Source organism: Hyla sarda, chromosome 3 (genome assembly GCF_029499605.1).
Source record: "Hyla sarda isolate aHylSar1 chromosome 3, aHylSar1.hap1, whole genome shotgun sequence".
NCBI lineage: Eukaryota > Metazoa > Chordata > Amphibia > Anura > Hylidae > Hyla > Hyla sarda.
This window is the reverse complement of record NC_079191.1, coordinates 278,865,196-278,875,093: the sequence shown is the minus strand read 5'-3', so window position 1 is coordinate 278,875,093 and position 9,898 is coordinate 278,865,196.

Genomic DNA, 9,898 nt, shown 5'->3' with positions numbered 1-9,898 from the left:
ACTGAGTTGTACATTTCTTTCTAATACGCAGTCCCCTGGGTATCATGCATTTATATTGGGATAGTGTGGTGGCATCCCACCATGTTTTAATTTGTTGGGACTTCAGGTGTTCCAGATCCCGCATTAACCCTTTCAAATCCACTCCATGTATAGTATTAGAATCACCGGAAAAAACATCAGCTACACAAGATTGCTTGTTGGTATTTCTAATAGACAAATAGTCTGATGATACAGGTGCTGGATTTTGTCTGTTCATGTTATTCGTTTGTGTGGACATGATAGTAAAATCAATTTTTGTGCACTAAATGTATAAGGAACCTTCAGTTCCAATATATACAATATGCTGGAATATATTATTTCACTGCACATAAAGACTGTTGTTCGTGAGCACGATCTACCAAGGAAAGTCAATGGCAACAGTAAATGGGAAAAATGTAGTTCAGCTCACCAATACAGCAGCTCCCCGCAGACACCAGCATAGCCTTCCTTGTGGAAGTAAGTCGGACAGAACACTGAAGCCGTTTCTTCAGGTGTAGCAATCAACAGAAGAAAGGTGATCCGGCTCCCAGTCAGGTTAAAAAATCCAGGCTTTATTGAAACATGTAAAAATCCAAAATAGTGCAGAAAAAATAGTGCAAAAAGAACAAAGGGTAAAAACACGCAAACTAAATGCACCAACGCGTTTCGACTTTCAGAAAGTCTTAGTCATGGCAATGAGTGTTAAACTGTAAGTCTTATATATCCAGCCAAATCCCCAAAATAGCCACATGACCCCCATGTCCTGGGAGGAGACTGATGACGAATTTCACAAACACCAGTATTTTATGAATGAAAGATTTCCCACGTTTACTACATCTTTTTCATACCAGTCCTCTCAAATCAGACAAATTATTCTCAAACATCTCCCCATCCTAAAATATGATCACACTATGTGTAAAATTATGGAAAGAGGAGTGAGAATCGTGCCACGTAAAGCCCGCTCCTTACAAAGTTTATTATCTCCCAGTGACTTCTCTACCAACACCACTAAAACTACAGGGTGGGCCATTTATATGGATACACCTTAATAAAATGGGAATGGTTGGTGATATTAACTTCCTGTTTGTGGCACATTAGTATATGTGAGGGGGGAAACTTTTCAAGATGGGTGGTGACCATGGCAGCCATTTTGAAGTCGGCCATTTTGAATCCAACTTTTGTTTTTTCAATAGGAAGAGGGTCATGTGACACATCAAACTTATTGGGAATTTCACAAGAAAAACAATGATGTGCTTGGTTTTAACGTAACTTTATTCTTTCATGAGTTATTTACAAGTTTCTGACCACTTATAAAATGTGTTCAATGTGCTGCCCATTGTGTTGGATTGTCAATGCAACCCTCTTCTCCCACTCTTCACCCACTGATAGCAACACCGCAGGAGAAATGCTAGCACAGGCTTCCAGTATCCGTAGTTTCAGGTGCTGCACATCTCGTATTTTCACAGCATAGACAATTGCCTTCAGATGACCCCAAAGATAAAAGTCTAAGGGGGTCAGATCGGGAGACCTTGGGGGGGCCATTCAACTGGCCCACGATGACCAATCCACTTTCCAGGAAACTGTTCATCTAGGAATGCTCGGACCTGACACCCATAATGTGGTGGTGCACCATCTTGCTGGAAAAACTCAGGGAACGGGCCAGCTTCAGTGCATAAAGAGGGAAACACATCATCATGTAGCAATTTCGCATATCCAGTGGCTTTGAGGTTTCCATTGATGAAGAATGGCCCCATTATCTTTGTACCCCATATACCACACCATACCATCAATTTTTGTGTTCCAACAGTCTTGGAGGGATCTATCCAATGTGGGTTAGTGTCAGACCAATAGCGGTGGTTTTGTTTGTTAACTTCACCATTCACATAAAAGTTTGCCTCATCACTGAACAAAATCTTCTGCGTAAACTGAGGGTCCTGTTCCAATTTTTGTTTTGCCCATTCTGCAGCACCTGAAACTATGGATACTGGAAGCCTGTGCTAGCATTTCTCCTGGGGTGTTGCTAACAGTGTGTGAAGAGTGGGAGAAGAGGGTTGCATTGACAATCCAACACAATTTGGCTGGATATATAAGACTGTTACAGTTTAACACTCCATTACTAATACTTTCTGATGATTGTAATATACATTGGTTAACAAATGTGTATTTTTTTCCCCTGCAGCTATTGTCTGTGTGTGTCTCTGTGAGGAGACCAAATACAGGACTCTGGGCTCTGTGTAGTGAGGACAAGCTGGGCTCTGTACAGCGAGGAAAAGCAGGGCTCTGTGCACTGTGGACAAGCAGGGCTCTGTGCACTAAGGACAAGCAGGGCTCTGTGCACTAAGGACAAGCAGGGCTCTGTGCACTAAGGACAAGCAGGGCTCTGTACAGTGAGGATAAGCAAGGCTCTGCACTGAGGACAGCAGGGCACTTGTGCAGTGAGGCTCTGTGACACGCTCCCCTCTCACACAGCAATATGATTGACAAGCCAGGAGGCTGCACAGAGCCCTGCTTGTCCTGCCCTCACTTCTTGTATTTGGACTCCTCATAGAGACACACAGGCTATAGCTGCGGGGACAGAATTTTTTCACCCAAAAATATACACTTTTTTTTAACCAATGTATATTACAAATATACATAGAATGGTATTATTTACATTACATAAAAACTTTTTGCTAATGACAGTTACACTTTAAACCTTTTTCACATTATGCCAATTTTAAAACATTGTTTCTAATAAAAAGCAAATAGGGCAGTGGTAAAGTGAAGCCCTGGGCTCACCTATAACCCCTTTCCTTGCCTTCTTGACGACCTGCCCAATGCAAAGGATTTTAAACTGGATGACTGTCCCTACTCTGGGTAAGTGCGGGGCATAGTGAGGTCAAACACATAAACACACAAGGACATAGGTCAGGTAGACACAACGAGTTAACCAATGAACAGAGCAGTGAGCAAAGACAGGTAAACAGCAACCAGGCAAACAAGCAGGAAGAGCAGGGTCAGGAATGCCAAGTCAGAATCAGGAAGTCACAAAGTACCAAATCGGTAAGCAAAGGGGTAGTAAGGAAACAAGCCAAAAGGTCAGAAGAACGAGAAAATAGACATAGGGATAAGAAGTTAGTACATGGACAAATCACAATTTAATGAAGCAAACCTATTACTTAAATAACCTGCCCCAGGAGGGTGTGGAGGTCAAGGCGGGATACCATTGGTTCATCCTCCACACCACCTGATTGGCTGAGTCTTTGTCATAGTGACGAGCAATGCAGCAACTGAATACAAGAGGGTCAAGAGCTGCTGCCAGAGGCAGATATAAATGGAACAGCAAAACTTTTCATAAGTAAGTCTTCTGAACCTCAGAATGTACCTTTTCCCCTTTAGGGTGTATTCACACATACAGTATCCTGTGCATATTTGATGCTGAAAATTTTATGCCACAGACTTCAACGTAAACTATATGACTGAACACAGTATCAAATCTGTAGCATCAATTCCTGCACATCAAATATGTGCAGGATACTGTACGTGTGATACTGTGTATGTGTTAAAGGGGAGCTCGTAATGTCATAGCCCCGCCCCCTCAATGCAAGTCTATGGGAGGAGGCCTAACAGCCGTCACACCCACTCCCATAAACTTGCATTGAGGGGGTGGGGTTTGACGTCATAAGGAGGCAGGGCTATGATGTCACGAGCTCCCAGCGCCGGCTCCAGAGTTCAGAACAGTTTGTTCCACACGCTGAGCAGCGGAGTACCCCTTTAAGCTGGCCACTGAGCACTGAGAATATGTGACTTCACAGGATATCCTAAATACTTTATTCTATAGCAGAATTACTCAGTACTGAACTTTCAAAAATTTTGGAAAACCTTGATTCCACTGATCAATGGCCATCAAGGTGTTGTTTTTCGAAAATGCATTTAGCTCAAAAGTCCCAAATGAGATATTTACCTCTGCTACATCTCTGCTTCATACTTATGATCATATGAGTAAGTTTCTCCATTTTTAGAGATTATTGAATGCAGTATCAAATCTGCAGCATCAATTCCTGCACATCAAATATGTGCAGGATACTGTACGTGTGATACTGTGTACGTGTTAAAGGGGAACTCCGCTGCTCAGTGTTTGGAACAAACTGTACCGAATGCTGGAGCCTGCATAGGCTACGGCACAGCTTCGAACAGTGTAACAATCCCCTAAGAAAAAGTGTAAAAACCAAGTTAATAAATGTAAATTAACCTCTTCTATAATAAAAGTTTTAATCACCCTCTTTTCCTATATAAAATAAAATTAAACATATGTCGTATCTGTGTGCGTCAATGTCCGAAGTATAAAATATAACGTTAATTAACCACACAATCAACTGCATAAAAGTTTTTTTTTTAAATACAGTCACATTATCTAGTAAAAAAAAAAGAATATAATGTGATTATAAAGTTTACAAGTGGTGCAAAAGTGGAACAGTCTCTCTGTCAATGTATTTGTTTATGTGAAGCTGAGGAAAGCTACACCAACCACTCATAAAGGGCAAGTATTAAAATGAAGGGAGGCAGACCACACAGCCCAAAAGGTACCAGTATTAAAAGATACGATGACCATCTCCATACAATAGTATGTGGGAGATGGAGGTCCTACCTGAGCCAATGCTTGACTTTTGTAAAGTAATAGACCATACAGATCGTGACCTATGCTCACATAGTGTTGTTGTCTTTAAGGATCATCTCTCGCAGTCCCACCCCTCCACTGAACTAAGGGCCAAATCTGAAGGACATGAGAGGACTTAGTATCCCATAATCCCTGTCATGGAGGTAAAGAATACGCTCTCATGCGTATAAAGTAAAGACATTTACAAATCTGTTTGACTTTCTGGCACCAGTTGATTTGAAAAAAAAAATTTCCACCAGAGAACCCCTTTAACATTTTAAGGACACAGGACGTACATGTATATCGTGCGCCCACTCCAACCATATAAAGCGCGCTCAGCAGCTAAGTGTGCTCCATACGAGGTGGGTCCTGGACCCACGACTAATGCCATACAGAGGATGTGAGAGGGCCCTTACTTGCCTCCTCGCTATTTGATATGCGCTCAAATGCTGCAGGAAGCTGTGATAGACTGAAGAAATAAAGCTCTGATAACACTGATCAATGCTATGCTATGGCACAACTTCAAACAGTGTAACAATCCTGTAAGAAAAAGTGTAAAAACAAAGTTAATAAATGTAAATTAACCTCTTCTATAATAAAAGTTTTAATCACCCTCTTTTCCTATATGAAATCAAATTAAACATGTTGTATCTCTGTGTGCGTCAATGTCCGAACTATTAAAATATAACGTTAAGTAACCACACAATCAACTGTAAAAAAAAAATACAGTCACTTCATATACTAAAAAAAATGAATAAAATGTGATTATAAAGTTCCATCCAAACAAAAATGGTACTGATAAAAACTACAGATCATGTTGCAAAAAATGAGCACTCATATAGCCTTGTATACAGAAAAATGGAAGAGTTAGGCTAAGTTTCCACTTGTTTTTTTTCTGGCAGTTTTTGGAGATCTGCCACTGCAGTTTTTGAGCCAAAGCCAGAAATGTATTCATAAGGAATAGGACATATAAAGGAAGGACTTACACTTCTCCTCCCTTATGGATCCACTTCTGACTTGAGCTCAAAAACTGCAGTGGCAGCATTCCAAAAACTGCCAGAAAAAAAAAACAAGTGGAAACTTAGCCTTATAGGGGTCAGAAAAGAACAATTTTAAGCATACAAATATTGTCATTTTAATGTAGTAAAATAAAACAAAACCTATATAAATTTGGTATCATTGTAATCAAATGGACCTAAAAAATAAAGATAATGCATCATTTTTACTGAAAAGTGCACTACGTAGAAATAGAAGCCCCTCCAAAATTTCAAAAATGGCTTTTTGTTTTTTTTTTCTTCAATTTTGCCCCACAAATATATTATTATTATTTAGTTTTTTTTATATACTTGTTTTGTATGACCGTAGATTTGGTGGTAACATGAGTGATGTCATTACAAAATAAATTGGTGACACAAAAACAAGCCCTCATATGGGTTATGGCTCTTAGGCAATGAGGAAAAAATGAAAGTACAAAAATGAAAAATCAATGAGTCCTCAAGGGATTAACTGGCCCTGATTTACTGCATACATACATAATTATTTTGTATATACGGGTTTGCTGCATGCATGTTACATACACGACTCTTCTGTATATACAGCTTTGCTGCATGCATGTTACATACACGACTCTTCTGTATATACCACTTTGCTGCATGCATGTTACATACACGACTCTTCTGTAAATACAGCTTTGCTGCATGCATGTTACATACACGACTCTTCTGTATATACAGCTTTGCTGCATGCATGTTACATACACGACTCTTCTGTATACACCACTTTGCTGCATGCATGTTACATACACGACTCTTCTGTATATACCACTTTGCTTCATGCATGTTACATACACGACTCTTCTGTATATACAGCTTTGCTGCATGCATGTTACATACACGACTCTTCTGTATATACAGCTTTGCTGCATGCATGCTACATACACGACTCTTCTGTATATACCACTTTGCTTCATGCATGTTACATACACGACTCTTCTGTATATACAGCTTTGCTGCATGCATGTTACATACACGACTCTTCTGTATATACAGCTTTGCTGCATGCATGCTACATACACGACTCTTCTGTATATACCGCTTTGCTTCATGCATGTTACATACACGACTCTTCTGTATATACAGCTTTGCTGCATGCATGTTACATACACAACTCTTCTGTATATACCACTTTGCTGCATGCATGCTACATACACGACTCTTCTGTATATACCGCTTTGCTTCATGCATGTTACATACACGACTCTTCTGTATATACAGCTTTGCTGCATGCATGTTACATACACGACTCTTCTGTATATACAGCTTTGCTGCATGCATGTTACATACACAACTCTTCTGTATATACCACTTTGCTGCATGCATGCTACATACACGACTCTTCTGTATATACCACTTTGCTTCATGCATGTTACATACACAACTCTTCTGTATATACAGCTTTGCTGCATGCATGTTACATACACAACTCTTCTGTATATACCGCTTTGCTGCATGCATGTTACATACACTACTCTTCTGTATATACCACTTTGCTGCATGCATGTTACATACACGACTCTTCTGTATATACAGCTTTGCTGCATGCATGTTACATACACGACTCTTCTGTATATACCACTTTGCTGCATGCATGTTACATACACGACTCTTCTGTAAATACAGCTTTGCTGCATGCATGTTACATACACGACTCTTCTGTATATACAGCTTTGCTGCATGCATGTTACATACACGACTCTTCTGTATATACCACTTTGCTGCATGCATGTTACATACACGACTCTTCTGTAAATACAGCTTTGCTGCATGCATGTTACATACACGACTCTTCTGTATATACAGCTTTGCTGCATGCATGTTACATACACGACTCTTCTGTATATACCACTTTGCTGCATGCATGTTACATACACGACTCTTCTGTAAATACAGCTTTGCTGCATGCATGTTACATACACGACTCTTCTGTATATACAGCTTTGCTGCATGCATGTTACATACACGACTCTTCTGTATACACCACTTTGCTGCATGCATGTTACATACACGACTCTTCTGTATATACCACTTTGCTTCATGCATGTTACATACACGACTCTTCTGTATATACAGCTTTGCTGCATGCATGTTACATACACGACTCTTCTGTATATACAGCTTTGCTGCATGCATGCTACATACACGACTCTTCTGTATATACCACTTTGCTTCATGCATGTTACATACACGACTCTTCTGTATATACAGCTTTGCTGCATGCATGTTACATACACGACTCTTCTGTATATACAGCTTTGCTGCATGCATGCTACATACACGACTCTTCTGTATATACCGCTTTGCTTCATGCATGTTACATACACGACTCTTCTGTATATACAGCTTTGCTGCATGCATGTTACATACACAACTCTTCTGTATATACCACTTTGCTGCATGCATGCTACATACACGACTCTTCTGTATATACCGCTTTGCTTCATGCATGTTACATACACGACTCTTCTGTATATACAGCTTTGCTGCATGCATGTTACATACACGACTCTTCTGTATATACAGCTTTGCTGCATGCATGTTACATACACAACTCTTCTGTATATACCACTTTGCTGCATGCATGCTACATACACGACTCTTCTGTATATACCACTTTGCTTCATGCATGTTACATACACAACTCTTCTGTATATACAGCTTTGCTGCATGCATGTTACATACACAACTCTTCTGTATATACCGCTTTGCTGCATGCATGTTACATACACTACTCTTCTGTATATACCACTTTGCTGCATGCATGTTACATACACGACTCTTCTGTATACACCACTTTGCTGCATGCATGTTACATACACGACTCTTCTGTATATACAGCTTTGCTGCATGCATGTTACATACACGACTCTTCTGTATATACAGCTTTGCTGCATGCATGTTACATACACGACTCTTCTGTATATACAGCTTTGCTGCATGCATGTTACATACACGACTCTTCTGTATATACAGCGTTGCTGCATGCATGTTACATACACGACTCTTCTGTATATACAGCGTTGCTGCATGCATGTTACATACACGACTCTTCTGTATATACCACTTTGCTGCATGCATGTTACATACACGACTCTTCTGTATATACCACTTTGCTGCATGCATGTTACATACACGACTCTTCTGTATATACAGCTTTGCTGCATGCATGTTACATACACGACTCTTCTGTATATACAGCTTTGCTGCATGCATGTTACATACACGACTCTTCTGTATACACCACTTTGCTGCATGCATGTTACATACACAACTCTTCTGTATATACCACTTTGCTTCATGCATGCTGCATACACGACTCTTCTGTATATACCACTTTGCTTCATGCATGTTACATACACGACTCTTCTGTATATACCACTTTGCTGCATGCATGTTACATACACGACTCTTCTGTATATACCACTTTGCTGCATGCATGTTACATACACGACTCTTCTGTATATACAGCTTTGCTGCATGCATGTTACGTACACGACTCTTCTGTATATACCACTTTGCTGCATGCATGTTACATACACGACTCTTCTGTATATACCACTTTGTTGCATGCATGTTACATACACGACTCTTCTGTATATACAGCTTTGCTGCATGCATGTTACATACACGACTCTTCTGTATATACAGCTTTGCTGCATGCATGTTACATACACGACTCTTCTGTATACACCACTTTGCTGCATGCATGTTACATACACGACTCTTCTGTATATACCGCTTTGCTGCATGCATGTTACATACACGACTCTTCTGTATATACCGCTTTGCTGCATGCATGTTACATACACGACTCTTTTGTATATACAGCTTTGCTGCATGCATGTTACATACACGACTCTTCTGTATATACAGCTTTGCTGCATGCATGTTACATACACGACTCTTCTGTATACACCACTTTGCTGCATGCATGTTACATACACGACTCTTCTGTATATACCACTTTGCTGCATGCATGTTACATACACGACTCTTCTGTATACACCACTTTGCTGCATGCATGTTACATACACGACTCTTCTGTATATACCGCTTTGCTGCATGCATGTTACATACACGACTCTTCTGTATATACCACTTTGCTGCATGCATGTTACATACACGACTCTTCTGTATATACCACTTTGTTGCATGCATGTTACATACACGACTCTTCTGTATATACCAC